Source organism: Dermacentor andersoni, chromosome 8 (assembly GCF_023375885.2).
Source record: "Dermacentor andersoni chromosome 8, qqDerAnde1_hic_scaffold, whole genome shotgun sequence".
Lineage (NCBI taxonomy): Eukaryota > Metazoa > Arthropoda > Arachnida > Ixodida > Ixodidae > Dermacentor > Dermacentor andersoni.
The window spans coordinates 21,561,033-21,574,912 of NC_092821.1; the positions used below are offsets into that span (position 1 = coordinate 21,561,033).

At 48.6% G+C, this 13,880-nt stretch overlaps 7 non-coding genes across 7 annotated transcripts; all 7 read left to right on the forward strand.

Annotated features, from left to right (window-relative positions):
• Positions 1-2,037: 2,037 nt before the first annotated feature.
• Positions 2,038-2,111, forward strand: TRNAI-AAU (transfer RNA isoleucine (anticodon AAU)). The gene has a single exon. It is a non-coding gene; the product is annotated as a tRNA-Ile (tRNA).
• A 166-nt stretch (positions 2,112-2,277) lies between these two features.
• TRNAI-AAU (transfer RNA isoleucine (anticodon AAU)) lies at positions 2,278-2,351 on the forward strand. Its single transcript has one exon. It is a non-coding gene; the product is annotated as a tRNA-Ile (tRNA).
• Positions 2,352-7,385: 5,034 nt separating this feature from the next.
• On the forward strand, positions 7,386-7,459 carry TRNAI-AAU (transfer RNA isoleucine (anticodon AAU)). Its single transcript has one exon. It is a non-coding gene; the product is annotated as a tRNA-Ile (tRNA).
• Positions 7,460-7,625: 166 nt separating this feature from the next.
• On the forward strand, positions 7,626-7,699 carry TRNAI-AAU (transfer RNA isoleucine (anticodon AAU)). Its single transcript has one exon. It is a non-coding gene; the product is annotated as a tRNA-Ile (tRNA).
• Positions 7,700-7,865: 166 nt separating this feature from the next.
• TRNAI-AAU (transfer RNA isoleucine (anticodon AAU)) lies at positions 7,866-7,939 on the forward strand. Its single transcript has one exon. It is a non-coding gene; the product is annotated as a tRNA-Ile (tRNA).
• A 5,282-nt stretch (positions 7,940-13,221) lies between these two features.
• TRNAI-AAU (transfer RNA isoleucine (anticodon AAU)) lies at positions 13,222-13,295 on the forward strand. The gene has a single exon. It is a non-coding gene; the product is annotated as a tRNA-Ile (tRNA).
• A 167-nt stretch (positions 13,296-13,462) lies between these two features.
• Positions 13,463-13,536, forward strand: TRNAI-AAU (transfer RNA isoleucine (anticodon AAU)). Its single transcript has one exon. It is a non-coding gene; the product is annotated as a tRNA-Ile (tRNA).
• Positions 13,537-13,880: the final 344 nt, after the last annotated feature.

Below are 13,880 nucleotides of genomic sequence, written 5' to 3' on the forward strand. Positions count from 1 at the left end.
ACGTGTGGAATTAAAGGCCGTAGCATCGCTACAAATATACATGTCGCACGCAACGTATTAGAGTGTGTCGATGCAGTTGGCGGTCAGATAGCAATGATGCAGCTCGACTTGGCGAAAGCCTTTGACCGCGTCTCCCACGAAATCCTTTTTTCCATCCTGCAACACTCCAAACTAGGCGACATTATAGTAGAGGGCGTAAAAATGGCCTACAAGAACTGTACGACCCGCATTATAGTTAATGGCGATCTCACTGACAGACTTGCTGTACGTTCTTCAGTAAGACAGGGATGCCCGCTTTCCCCCTTGCTTTTTGCAGTGTATTTAGAGCCGCTATGCCTGGCAATTATCAACTCTGACCGAATTTCAGGTTACAGACTGCAGTAATCACAGGTGAAAGTACTCGCGTATGCTGACGATATAGCGGTTTTTTGCGCTGATAGACAGAGCATCTGTGAAGCGACAATTGTGATTGAAAAATTCTGCGCTGAGACTGGAAGTCAGATCAATTGGGGAAAAAGTTCCGGTTTTTGGCATGGCGAATGGGACGTAACACCGGGTTGTTTTTCTCGGCTTCGATGGTCCACCTTGCCAACGCGGTATCTAGGAGTACCTCTGGATTGTTATCGGGATCCCAGCTCGTACTGGAAAGAAGAAACTTCGAGAATGAAAGAGAAAGCGGTCGCGTGGCAAGGAAGACAGCTATCAATGTTTTCCCGTGCCTCTATCTGTAATGTCTTTTTGATTTCGAAGCTCTGGTATGTCATGAATGTGCTGTGTGCGACCCGAACAGCTATTCAAAAAATGCATCGTGTTTTTGCTGTTTTTATTTGGGCGTCCACCTGGGAAAGAACTAGCCGAACTAACCTGTTTGTTTCCGTTAAAAGCGGAGGCCTTGGCCTGGCGCATCTTTTTTTGCGTCAAGTGGTCTCGCGATTTATGTTTTTGCGTGATCAAAGTGATCCCTTTCTAAGATCTGTTATGCAAGTGCGCCTACAGAGACTGCTCCCTGGAAGGGTAGTCTCCTGTGATAACATGTGTGGTGCTGTGACAGGATACTTGCGCGAGGTTGTTCTTTCGTGCAAGATGCTGGAAGTACGTTTCAGCCCTGAATACCTATTTAATGTCAATAAGAAAAAGCTGTACAAAGCGTTGGTCGACGTGATGTTGCCGGTACCCATTTATCGGACACCACACTTTGGAGGCCCAGGGCAAGATATTTTAAAAAGAGTTAAGAACATGCCCGTTAGACCTGTGGTCAAAACCTTTTTTTTTAAGCTGCATTCCGGTACGCTGCCTGTTAAAACCTGGCTGCATGATAAAGGTTTTTTCGTGCCTTGGACAACAAACTGCTTGTTATGCAGGAAGCCCGAGACAGTGGAACATGTTTTCCTAGAATGTTGGGATCCAATTTTTTATTGGGATGTCCTTCAGAGGACGATTAAAAAGGAACTCCCTTTAAGTCCTTACGGCATCCGGTACTTATCAGTTGAAAGTGAAGAAGTGCCCTACGATTTAATTATGCTTCTTGGCCTCCACAGTTTGTGGAAAACGCGAATGCAGGTGCGACATGCAGACATAAATACAAGATCCACACGTGAAAACTTCATCGAAAGTGTAGTTTATCTTCGCGAATGTTTCAGGGCTCAGACTGATCCACCAGAGTGGATATCACTGTTTGATGATTTGTCACAAATGAAAAGTTTTTAGCACCACTCGCCTCAGCCCAAGTGTGGCTGAAGTGTTTTACCATATGTTACTTTGTATTACACGTCCAAGACGGCAATAAAGAAAAAAAAAAAGCCTGCTAGCTCAGTCGGTTAGAGTGTCGTGCTATAACGCGAAGGGCGTAGGTAGGATCCCTCCGCAGGCCACGATTTTTCATTTTATGCATATCCCGACGGCTACCTTCCTAGTTTGTTACATTTTATTTTCTTACGTGATCCACGTACGTATCCCTCTCTCTTCGCCGTCGCCGCCTACGCGCACGGAAAATGTCTCGCCCTTGTCTTTTGGTTGGCCACGCCATTGCTCTCATTCGGCCTGCTAGCTCAGTCGGTTAGAGCGTCGTGCTAATAACGCGAAGGTCGTAGGTTCGATCCCTGCGCAGGCCACAATGTTTCTTTTTATGCATATCCCGACGGCTACCTTCCTTATTTTTTACATTTTATTTTCTTACGTGCTCCACGTACGCATCCCTCTCTCTTCGCCGTCGCCGCCTACGCGCACGGAAAATGTCTCGCCCTTCTCTTTTGGTTGGCCGCGCCACAGCTCTCACTCGGCCTGCTAGCTCAGTCGGTTAGAGCGTCGTGCTAATAACGCGAAGGTCGTAGGTTCGATCCCTGCGCAGGCCACAATGTTTCTTTTTATGCATATCCCGACGGCTACCTTCCTTATTTTTTACTTTTATTTTCTTACGTGATCCACGTACGCATCCCTCTCTCTTCGCCGTCGCCGCCTACGCGCACAGAAAATGACTCGCCCTTGTCTTTCGGTTGGCCGCGCCATAGCTCTCACTCTGCCTGCTAGCTCAGGATTCTGCTTCCGGCCACCGAGCGTGACGGACGCATGATGACGGGCTCCGTTGGAGCGGCTACAGCGGCCTATTCAGGCCGCGGAAACAGGACGATGGAACAGGAGGGCACCTACCAAGTTGTTCTGCCAGGTCTGCCAACAGGTCGTTATGTTTTAAATACAGTTTTTTTGCACGCTGATATCACGGCGCGACCGTACCGGATTGAAGATTTCCGTGACGCATTGGCACCGCATTCGCTTCTTCCGGATGTTATCGCCCTGGGGGCGTATCGCATGAGCCATGTCTGGGCTATCACCTTCAAGGACGCGGACGCGGTGAAGAAGATCTCGAGCATCGGGGAGCTGCGTGTAAAAAACCGGCGCTGTCTGGTGATTGACCCGGCGAACCAGGACGTTCGACTGAAGCTCCACTGGCTTCTACACAATGTGCCTGATGAGGACGTGCGTGTCGCCTTTGCGCCCTATGGAAAAGTTACCGAAGTAGCCCGGGAGCGCTGGCGTGTGCAAGGTATGACAGAGAAGGGATCAACCACCCGGCTTGTCACCCTCAAGTTGAAAGCGGGCGTGAAGTTGGATGACTTGCCACACCAGCTGAGCGTTGGCGGTGAGTTGGCGCTTGTCGTGGTACCAGGCAGACCCCCGCTGTGCCTTCGGTGTCGCGGTACGGGCCACATCCGCAAGGAATGTCGAGTCCCGCGTTGCGGAATCTGCCGACGTTTCGGGCACGAAGAAGACCAGTGTACTCGCACTTACGCGAGCATTACAGGCCCGGGAACCAGCGAGGACTCGTCCGAGATGCTGAGGGACGAGACGGATGCTGAGGAAGCAGCCCGTGTGGGTGGACAACCACAGCGCCATACTCAGCCATCGTTCACGACTCTGGTGAAGCAGAAGGCGGGGCCCTCCGGCGCAACAGATGGTAGTGTACAGGCGCAGCATAAGCCTGAACAGGACGACGATGACAAGGCAAAGGAGGCGGCGAAAGCCGCGGACGCTAAAGAAAGCAGCGTGGAGACCCCCGGCATTGATACCATGGAGACGAACCAGGAAGCGGCGAGCACCATTGCTGGAAAACGTCCGCATGAAGAAAGCGGAGACGTCAAGCTGCAGCCTGGCGGTAGCGGCGATGAGCCTCCGCCGAAGGCAGGGGGAGTGAGACGCTCGTCTTTAAAACCGCGGCCGAACCTTCCGGCCGACACGCGGAAGGCGGGGAAACAGCCTCCGTAGTAACACAGTGTCCTGGTCGGTGTCAGCGCCGGTTGTGTTGGTCGACCGGTGTCAAGAGGTCCCGGCAGTCGTGAGGAAGGCTACGTCAACCATGAAGGTAGGCACCATGCGGATAGAGGCGTTTCTTCTTCTAAGACATGGCTTTTAATCTTATTGCTCCACTTCGAGTATCGACCTTGAACGTCAGAGGTTTGGGAGCAAGAAGGCGACAATACCAGCTTAATCGCCTTCTTCTGGATAACGATATTGACATAATTGCTTTACAAGAGTCGAAAATAGAGAGCCAAGAGCACACTGACCGCATGGTGTCTTCCTTTCAAGCAAACTTTCATGTGTGCGTTTGTCATTCTGTTGGGACGTCGGGTGGGTGCCTTGTATTCATAAGTAATACGTTAAGAGTGAACGTAGGGTCTGTATTTGCATACCGAAGTGGTCGCCTTTTGATTGCTGATTTCACATTTTCGAATTTTTGGTGGCGAATTGTTTGTGTATATGCTCCTAATGTAGAAAGCGAGCGTAAAATTTTCTTTGAACCACTTGAGCCATGGTTCAAAGGCGACAAGTTTTTGCTTTTACTGGGAGACTTCAACTGTGTGTGCGCCGCAGCTGACAGAGTGAAGTTTAGGCCACTGAGAGACAAGAGCTCTGAAGTTTTGAATACTTTTGTGCATGAGTATGGTCTCGAGGATGTTGGCAATGTGTTATCCACTGGGACCCGCCCAGAATACACGCACTTTCAGCGGGAGAGCCATGCGAGACTAGACAGGATGTATGTATCGGTCGAACTTATGCCGCTATGCTCAAGTTATGACGTTAAACCTGTGTCTTTCAGTGATCATTGCCTCGTGAGCATGACTTTAGGAAAGAAGGGCAGGAAATTGCGCTTTAACTGGCACTTATGGAAATTGAACACAAAGCTTTTATAGGATGAAGGGGTCATTATGCAAGTAAAGACCAAGCTAGACAAACTGCTAGACGCGCAGCCAGCTAGTTTTGTAACTGAATGGGAGGGGTTCAAAGAGTGGGTAAAAATGAAAGCAATAGAAAAGAGCAGCGTGGCTCGCTATAAAGAGAAAGAAAAAGAAAAAGAAATGAACGGGCAACTTGAATGGATGCTGAGCATGGAAAATAGCGCGCCGCGAACTTTCACGAAAGAAATACGGGAAGTGAAATGCCAGCTCGAAAGAATCGACGCCGACAGGTATAGGGCCGCCGTCATACGCGCAAGGTCTGAAAAATTGTGGGCTGGCGAAACGCCGACAAAACGAGCGCTATCAGATGAGAAAAGATACGCTTGCCAGAAAGCAATTAGGAGCATCCGATTTGACGGCCGGACTTCGGAAGATGCGAGAGACATTCAGTGTGCTATAGCCGAACATTTCAAAGAACTTCTTAGCAATAAGCTCGAGACCATAGAAGGCTTCCATGTAGACTTCTTGAGGCTGGTGCCAAGACTAGATGATGAAATTAAGGAACGTCTTGAACTGCCTATAACTTTACAGGAGATAGAAAAAGCAATAGACGACCTACCATCTGGGAAAGCTCCTGGACCAGATGGGCTAAGTGCGGCCTTTTATAAAACCTTTAAGCTTCCTGTTGCACAGTGCATGCTCCATGTGATAACTGAGGCTTATGAGCGCAAACAGGTTCCATTGTCTTTTAATACGTCCCACATCGTTCTAATTCCCAAGACTGATGATACGGAAGAACGACTGTTGGTAGGGTCATATCGACCGATTAGTCTCACCAACGTCGACTACAAAGTATTTATGAAGGTTCTAGCAAAAAGACTGCAGTCTGTGATCACGAAATTGGTAGGGTCTCATCAGACGTGTGGAAATAAAGGCCGTAGCATCGCTACAAATATACATGTCGCACGCAACGTATTAGAGTGTGTCGATGCAGTTGGCGGTCAGATAGCAATGATGCAGCTCGACTTGGCGAAAGCCTTTGACCGCGTCTCCCACGAAATCCTTTTTTCCATCCTGGAACACTCCAAACTAGGTGACATTAGAGTAGAGGGCGTAAAAATGGCCTACAAGAACTGTACGACCCGCATTATAGTTAATGGCGATCTCACTGACAAACTTGCTGTACGTTCTTCAGTAAGACAGGGATGCCCGCTTTCCCCCTTGCTTTTCGCAGTGTATTTAGAGCCACTATGCCTGGCAATTATCAACTCTGACCGAATTTCAGGTTACAGACTGCAGTCATCACACGTGAAAGTACTCGCGTATGCTGACGATATAGCGGTTTTTTGCGCTGATAGACAGAGCATCTGTGAAGCGACAACTGTGATTGAAAAATTCTGCGCTCAGACTGGAAGTCAGATCAATTGGGGAAAAAGTTCCGGGTTTTGGCATGGCGAATGGGACGTAACACCGGGTTGTTTTTCTCGGCTTCGATGGTCCACCTTGCCAACGCGGTATCTAGGAGTACCTCTGGATTGTTATCGGGATCGCAGCTCGTACTGGAAAGAAGAAACTTCGAGAATGAAAGAGAAAGCGGTCGCGTGGCAAGGAAGACAGCTATCAATGTTTTCCCGTGCCTCTATCTGTAATGTCTTTTTGATTTCGAAGCTCTGGTATGTCATGAATGTGCTGTGTGCGACCCGAACAGCTATTCAAAAAATGCATCGTGTTTTTGCTGTTTTTATTTGGGCGTCCACCTGGGAAAGAACCAGCCGAACTAACCTGTTTGTTTCCGTTAAAAGCGGAGGCCTTGGCCTGGCGCTTTTTTTTTTGCGTCAAGTGGTCTCGCGATTTATGTTTTTGCGTGATCAAAGTGATCCCTTTCTAAGAACTGTTATGCAAGTGCGCCTACAGACACTGCTCCCTGGAAGGCTGGTCTCCTGTGATAACATGTGTGGTGCTGTGACAGGATACTTGAGCGAGGTTGTTCTGTCGTACAAGATGTTGGAAGTACGTTTCAGCCGTGAGTACCTATGCAATATTAATAAGAAAAAGCTGTACAAAGCGTTGGTTGACGTGATGTTGCCGGTACCCATTTATCGGACACCACACTTTGGAGGCCCAGGTCAAGATATCTTTAAAAGAATTAAGAACATGCCCGTTAGACCAGTTGTCAAAACCTTTTTTTTTAAACTGCATTCCGGTACGCTGCCTGTTAAAACCTGGCTGCATGATAAAGGGCTATTCGTGCCATGGACAACAAACTGCTTGTTATGCAGGAAGCCCGAGACAGTGGAACATGTCTTCCTAGAATGTTGGGATCCCATTTTTTACTGGGATGTCCTTCAGAGGACGATTAAAAAGGAACTCCCTTTAAATCCTTACGGCATCCGGTACTTACCAGTTGATAGTGAAGAAGTGCCCTACGACTTAATCATGCTCCTTGGCCTCCACAGTCTGTGGAAAACGCGAATGCAGGTGCGACATGCAGACATAAATACCAGTACCACACGTGAAAACTTCATCGAAAGTGTTCTTTATCTTCGAGAATGTTTCAGGGCACAGACTGATCCACCAGAGTGGATAGCACTACTTGATGAATTAGTCCAATTGAAAAGATTTTAGCACCACTCGCGTCAGCCCAAGTGTGGCTGAAGTGTTTTATCGTGTTACTTTGTGTTATGCGTCCAAAACGGCAATAAAGAAAAAAAAATCGGCCTGCTAGCTCAGTCGGTTAGAGCGTCGTGCTAATAACGCGAAGGTCATAGGTTCGATCCCTGCGCAGGCCACAGTGTTTCTTTTTATGCATATCCCGACGGCTACCTTCCTTATTTTTTACATTTTATTTTCTTACGTGATCCACGTACGCATCCCTCTCTCTTCGCCGTCGCCGCCTACGCGCGCGGGAAATGTCTCGCCCTTGTCTTTTGGTTGGCCACGCCATTGCTCTCAATCGGCCTGCTAGCTCAGTCGGTTAGAGCGCCGTGCTAATAACGCGAAGGTCGTAGGTAGGATCCCTGCGCAGGCCACGATGTTTCTTTTTATGCATATCCCGACCGCTACCTTCCTTATTTGCTACATTTTATTTTCTTACGTGATCCACGTACGCATCCCTCTCTCTTCGCCGTCGCCGCCTACGCGCACGGAAAATGACTCGCCCTTGTCTTTTCGTTGGCCGCGCCATAGCTCTCACTCGGCCTGCTAACTCAGTCGGTTAGAGCGTCGTGCTAATAACGCGAAGGTCGTAGCTTGGATCCCTGCGCAGGCCACGATGTTTCTTTTATGCATATGCCGAGCGCTACCTTCTTTATTTTTTACGTTTTATTTTCTTACGTGATCCACGTACGCATCCCTCTCTCTTCGCCGTCGCCGCCTACGCGCACGGAAAATGTCTCGCCCTTGTCTTTTGGTTGGCCGCGCCATAGCTCTCACATTCTACTTCCGGCCACCGAGCGTGACGGACGCTGAATGATGAGCTCCGTTGGAGCGGCGATTGCGGCCCTTGCTAGCCGCGGTAACAGGAACCAAGAAGGAGAAGATTACTCTTTTGTTTTGCCACAACTGCCAACAGGACGCATCGTCACCAATACGGTATTTCTGCATGGCGACGTGCGAGCACGGCCTTACAGAGTCTAAGATTTCAGGGACGTTCTTGCTCTGGCCGGTATGCTGCCGGAAGTTGTTGCACTCGGTGCCTATCAGATTAACCACGTCTGGGCGGTTACCATGTCCAATGCAGACGCTACCAAGAAGCTACTAGCCTTGAAGGAAATGACAGTAAAGGGGCGTCGCTGCGTCGTAGTGGACCCACAGGATCGGTAAGTGAAGTTACGCCTTCATTGGCTTATTCATGGTGTAGCTGATGATGACGTGCGTACAGCGCTTGCCGCTTTTGGAAAGGTGGTAGACGTGCAGCGTGAGCGTTGGCGCGTTCCGGGAGTCCACGACAAGAACTCGACCACCCGGACGGTGCTGTTGAAGTTGAAAACTGGGTTGAAGTTGGAGGACCTACCCCACCAGGTACGGGTCGCTGGAGAACTTGCACTAGTGGTTGCTCCGGGTCGCCCAATGCAGTGCCTTCGCTGTCAGGGCTCTGGACATGCCCGGCGAGACTGCAAAGTACCCCGGTGCACGATATGTCGGCGATATGGACACGAAGACGGTCAGTGCACGCGGTCCTACGCCACAGCTACTGGGCAAGGTGTGAACTAGTACACCGAGAAGCATCTGATGGATGTGACCGAAGCCGAGGAGGCAGCGAAAGGATGCGGAGACCTGGAAGCCCAAAAGGAGCAGACCAGCCAAAAGACACCGGAAGGCAAGCAAAGCCAGTCGACAACGCAGGCTACAGCCAAGCTGCCAGCAGCAGTGACCGGTCCCGCAACATCACCTGCGCCCGCGGACGAGGACACAATGGAAAGCATTCAAACAGAAGGCTTCGACGCTGAGTCAACTAAGACGGGTATGCTAAACAGCCAGGCCTCCAACCCCAGAATTAGCCCGGCAGTCAAACGGCCGCTTGAAGGAACTGCCGACCAGCAGCCGCCCACGGGGAGACGCCCCAGCCTTAAACCACGGCCAAATGTCAAAACGGAGAGGAAGGCCACTCCCGAGCTGCCGAAGCAGCACCAAGACACTGGGCAACCGGGCGGATCCGAAGGCGTCTAGCGGTACGCTATACGTGCGAGGTAAGCGTCATGCTTCGGGTCCTACAACCTCGATTGAAAAAACATGGCGCGCAATCTGTCGTTTAGTTTGGCAACTTTAAATGTTCGAGGCCTGGCCGCAAAGAAAAAGCAGAACCAAGTGTATAGATTGTTGGCGCACCACGACCTCGACATTTTGGCCGTGCAAGAAACAAAAGTTGAAGGGGAGGAGGAGACCCGAAGCATGATGCTTCGCTTTACGTCTAGTTATTATGTGGCATTGAGTCATGCGGTGGGCAAGTCAGCGGGATGCCTACTATTTTTGAAAAAGTTAGCGGGCCTTGTTGTAGATAATGTTCATTCATGCCAAAGTGGCAGATTGGTCGTTGTTGATTTTCATTATAGTGAGGTTAACTGGAGGGTAATATGTGTTTACGCGCCGAACGGTACAGATGAGAGGCACAGATTTTTTCTTGGCATTGCGCAGTATCTGAGTAAAGACAAACATGTTCTTATGCTGGGAGATTTTAACTGCGTTTTGAACACTCGAGACCGAAGCAACGAGCACGCGTATAAAGATAGAAGCAGCCAGCTATTGTCACGGTTAATTGCAGAACATGATGTAGATGATGTAGCAGAATGTCTTGAAGGAGCGAGAGAAGTGCAGTTTACGCATTTTCAAGGACTGAGTCACGCTCGCCTTGACCGTATTTATGCGTCGATCGAGATATTACCATTGTGCACCCAGTATCATGTAGAACCCGTGTCGTTCTCGGACCACTGTCTAGTCAAATGTCTGATGGGAAGCAAGGAAAAACAAAACACATTTTCATGGGATTTGTGGAAAATAAACGTAAAGCTCCTGAGCGATGAATGTTTTATTCCAGCTGTGAAAGAGGCGATAGATGACATGAAAACAGAACGGATGCCCAGTGTTGGCGCACAATGGGACTTATTAAAGCAACATGTCAAAATGAAAGCCATAGAGCGATCTAGCTGCCTTAAGTATGAGGAAAATGTCCAAGAAAGAAATTTAAGAACGATGCTCGAAAGGCTCGTTAAGCTTGAGTGTCGAGAGCCGGGCAAGTTTAAAGACGACATCCGTAGCATAAAACAGAAACTCGAAGTGATGGACGAAGAACGCTATCGGGGAGCGCTCGTGCGGGCCAGAGCCAAAGCTTGGGCTGCCGGGGAGACGCCCACAAAGCGAGCGCTGGGAATCGAAAAGGCCCATGCTCGCCGCAAGCACATCGACGTGATAGAGGAAAACGGTGTTGAGATAACCGATACAGAGGGCATAGGCCAAGCGTTTTTTCGATTCTATGAAAGGCTGTTTGCCCATAAATCAGTAGATGTGGAAGGTTTTAAAACAACATTCTTAGAACGCATGCCGCGGCTATCAGAAGAAAGAAAAGCAGTTCTCGAAGCACCGATATCAATAGCAGAAATAGAAAAGGCGATAGATGATCTTAACCCTGGCAAGTCGCCCGGGCCGGATGGTCTGAGCGCGGCATTTTACAAAGCATTCAAACATGACCTTTCCTCTGAGTTGAAAGATGTCTTTGATGAGGCATTTGAGTTGGGAACGTTGCCTCTGTCATTCTCCCAAGCACGTACTGTGCTCATTCCAAAAACAGAGCAAAAGGATAAGCTAAGACTTGTGACCTCATAAAGACCAATTTCATTAACTAACTGTGATTATAAAATATTTATGAAAATATTGGCTGGCAGACTTCAGACAGTTATAACGCAGATTGTAGGATACCATCAAACCTGTGGTATTAAGGGTCGCTCTATCTTTACTAATATTCATTCTATGAGGTGTGTACTTGAGTGTTGTGATGCCTATCGGTCGGCTGTCGCAATCCTTCAGCTTGACCTAGAAAGGGCATTCGATTGTGTACCTCATGCCATTTTGTTTGCCATACTTGAACATGTTAATTTAGGCTCTATCATCACAGACGGTATATCCATAGCGTATCGAAACTGCAAAACGCGCCTCATAGTCAACAACAGATTGGGGGGCCCAGTTGAGGTCCAGCGGAGTGTGCGTCAAGGGTGCCCAGCGAGTCCGCTCTTATTTTGTATTTATATTGAAACGTTAGGTCTAGCAATTATTGAAAATGACCGGGTTCATGGTTTCCGATTACATGCGTCGGAGGTAAAGCTCTTGGCGTATGCTGATGATATAGCTGTGTGTTGTACGGAAAAAGAGAGTCTTCTGGAGGCTGTTGCGGTAGTAAGAAGGTTTGGGGAAGTGACGGGGAGCCTTGTGAATTGGGAAAAGTGCCTGGGGTTCTGGCATGGCGAGTGGCCGTCAGCCCCCAACAGATTTGCTAACGTGAAATGGGTTGAAACACCAGTAAAGTACCTCGGCGTTCTACTTGAAAATTATAAGAAAACTGATGATTTATGGTTAGAAAACGTGAAAGAAACACGAGAAAAGGCGGAGAGGTGGAAAGGGGCTCATCTCTCAATTTTCGCCAGAGCGACAGTGTGCAATTTATTTTTTGTTAGTAAAGTATGGTATATTATGCAAGTGTTGTATTGTTCGCGAGTGTATGTGCAGAAGTTCCATCGAGTTTTTGCTGTCTTTATTTGGGCGTCTAGCTGGGAACGCTGCAGCCGTACGAATCTTTTTCAGCGAGTGAAAGATGGGGGCATGGGTCTGGCACACCTTTTCGTGCGACAGCTTGTAAATAGATTTTTTTTCTTTCGTGACGTCAACGACCCGTTCTTAAGAGCGGTGTGTCAAGGGCGACTTTGTAATGCGTTACCAGAGTTTGTCATCAGCAGTCAAATAATGCCTGGTACTCTATTCGGTTTTTTTAAAGAGATAGTAGCGAGTGTCCGCTTTTTGTCAGTACGGTTCTCGAATGACTATCTGTTCAGTGTAAAAAGAAAGAAATTGTGCAGTGACCTGTGTGATGTTATTTTTCCAGTGCCTATGTACAGATCCATATACAGTGGAGGTCAAGGTAACAATGTTTTAAAACGCGTAAAAAGAATGGATGCGCAGCCAGGAATGAAATCTTTTTTCTTCACGCTTCGCACGGGCACTCTGACAGTGAGAACGTTTTTGGAAGAACGCGGTTTTTACATGCCATGGGGTTCCAACTGCCTGATTTGCAAAAAACCAGAAACAGTAGACCATGTGTTCCTGCATTGTTGGGCGGGGGTGTTCTTTTGGGATGTCCTCCAAAGAACCATAATGAAAGATTTTCCGCTGGATCCGTACGGCATCAGATTTCTGCCATTAGATAATGAGGACGGCGTCCCATTTGACCTCATCATGCTCACAGGCCTCTACTGTATATGGCGAGCCCGAATCGAGGGCTTCTATTGTGACCCAGACGCACGGCCTGCGCGCCTGCATTTCCGTGAACACATGTCACGCTTTATTGAAGTAAAAAAAGGAGAATTTGTTGTACCTGAGTGGCTACCGAGGATTGAAGCATCGGCATTCCTCAAAGAATTTTAATAGACAAAGTCAGCCAAGTTGTGCTGGTCGCTTTATTACAGAATGTTTCATTTTCTACATGAAGCGTGGAATATTTTATTTATTTTGTTTGTTTTGGTTATGTTGCTCATAAGATGTACGAGTATGTCAAAGCGTTGAGAACTGGCAATAAAGAAAAAAAAAAAAGCGCCATAGCTCTCACTCGGCCTGCTAAGTAAGTCGGTTAGAGCGTCGTGCTAATAACGCGAAGGTCGTAGCTTGGATCGCTGCGCAGGCCACGATATTTCTTTTTATGCATATCCCGATGGCTACCTTCCTTATTTTTTTACATTTTATCTTCTTACGTGATCCACGTACGTATCCCTCTCTCTTCGCCGTCGCCGCCTCCGCGCACGGGAAATGACTCGCCCTTGTCTTTTGGTTGGCCGCGCCATAGCTCTCACTCGGCCTGCTAACTCAGTCGGTTAGAGCGTCGTGCTAATAACGCGAAGGTCGTAGGTAGGATCCCTGCGCAGGCCACGATGTTTCTTTTTATGCACATCCCGATGGCTACCTTCCTTATTTTTTTACATTTTATTTTCTTAAGTGATCCACGTACGCATCCCTCTCTCTTCGCCGTCGCCGCCTACGCGCACAAAAAATGACTCGCCCTTGTCTTTTGGTTGGCCGCGCCATAGCTCTCACTCGGCCTGCTAGCTCAGTCGGTTAGAACGTCGTGCTAATAACGCGAAGGTCGTAGGTAGGATCCCTGCGCAGGCCACGATGTTTTTTTTTATGCACATCCCGACCGCTACCTTCCTTATTTGTTACATTTTATTTTCTTACGTGATCCACGTACGCATCCCTCTCTCTTCGCCGTCGCCGCCTACGCGCACGGAAAATGACTCGCCCTTGTCTTTTCGTTGGCCGCGCCATAGCTCTCACTCGGCCTGCTAACTAAGTCGGTTAGAGCGTCGTGCTAATAACGCGAAGGTCGTAGCTTGGATCCCTGCGCAGGCCTCGATGTTTCTTTTTATGCATATCCCGATGGCTAGCTTCCTTATTTCTTTACATTTTATCTTCTTACGTGATCCACGTACGTATCCCTCTCTCTTCGCCGTCGCC